We start from the raw sequence: 1,340 nt of genomic DNA, 5'->3' as shown, positions 1-1,340 counted from the left end.
CCGGGGCCGCGCGGTGCAAGCAGCGGGTCCCCCGGAAGCAGTAGGAAGGACACCACTTCCCCGCCCTCCCCGGGTTGGGGATCCTGTGGGGAGCGGGGCAGGAGTGGGGCGCCGGGAGCACCCTGCTCAAGGTTTGGCCCTTTTCTAGTCCAGGAGGCAGCTGCGTGAGGAGCTTTCCGGCAGGATCCAGTGGGAGGCAGGCAGTGGGACAGCAGCTGGAAGTGCCCCCCAGGGCTGAAGTGTGGTGTAGCCCCTGCCTGAGGCCGGATCGTCCAAGGCTCCGGGCAGAGCTATCCTCCAATCTCTACATCCCACTGACCAGCGCAGACCTAGCGCCCACACCTGCCACAGGTAAAGGGGGGGTGGGGGCGGGGTTGGCTGCTCTGCCCACAACGTGCCCTGCCTTCTTTGGGGAAGGGGACATTTGGGGGTTATGCTGTAAGGTCCTCATCTCCCCCAGACTGGCCCAGATTTGGCCCCGAGACCCCACAAGGCAGCTGGAGTCCAAGCTTCCAAAAAGCTTTTAATATGAATTTTTTCCTCCCTCCCACCCTACCTAGACTGCTGGCAGCCCTGGGCAAACTTTTAGTCCCCCTTCACCAGAGATCATGATAGTTATAATAAAAAAAATTACCATTTTTGCACCCCCTTTCTGTCTGTGCCCTGAGTGGTCTCCCAGTTTGCCCATGCCTGTGGCTGGCCCTGCTCCCACCCCACACACCGCTGCTAGAAGGAGGGGACGGGTGAAAGAAAAAAATGTGGATCCATCGTTACTTAGGGCAGGGATTCGCAACGTTTGTGTGCCCAAGGGCACATTTGAATTTAAAAGAAAAAGCAGCAGGCATCAATAATGTTGGCTACAAATGTCCAACTTGGGATCCTTAAAATTCTAGTTTATTAGGCAGATTGAAACACTGTAATCATAAACCTTGGGGCTGGCCCACACACACACACACACTCTCTCTCTCTCTCTCTCTCTCCAGAGTCAGGTATACCTATCCTACAAGCGTGGAGTCTGTCGTTGAGGCTTCTTTCAGCGTGGTGTTATCTTCCAGAAGGGGGTCGTCAGCTGGTCCTTCTGGCTGGACAGGTCTGGTCGAGTTGGAGATCAAGAGGGCGCCACTGAGGGTCACTTTTCACTGCCTTTTATCTGTCCCTGGCAGACTTTGGTGACTCCCCAGTTTTCTGGTTTGCCCAATCCAGGGGTCATTGACCCTCGTGGGACTTCCCCCCGCCCCCCTCGGTGGCTACTGGATGGCATCTGTCAGCCCCAGGTGTCGTCCGCATGTACGTGCAGGTTTGGGAGTCCGTTGATGAATTTAGAATAGGGCTCTGGGAGC

General features: G+C 56.3%; 1 protein-coding gene across 1 annotated transcript in view; it reads left to right on the top strand.

Annotated features, from left to right (window-relative positions):
- The first annotated feature begins 6 nt into the window (after positions 1 to 6).
- Positions 7 to 1,340, top strand: part of EIF2AK2 (eukaryotic translation initiation factor 2 alpha kinase 2) — a 48,690-nt gene continuing 47,356 nt past the window's right edge. Inside the window, exon 1 of the mRNA XM_014517330.2 lies at positions 7 to 351. The gene's annotated coding sequence lies outside the window, so the exon portion shown is untranslated. The remainder of the gene's footprint in view (positions 352 to 1,340) is intronic.

This window comes from Alligator sinensis, unplaced genomic scaffold (genome assembly GCF_000455745.1).
Source record: "Alligator sinensis unplaced genomic scaffold, ASM45574v1 scaffold489_1, whole genome shotgun sequence".
NCBI lineage: Eukaryota > Metazoa > Chordata > Crocodylia > Alligatoridae > Alligator > Alligator sinensis.
This window is presented reverse-complemented; position numbering and strand designations above follow the sequence as displayed.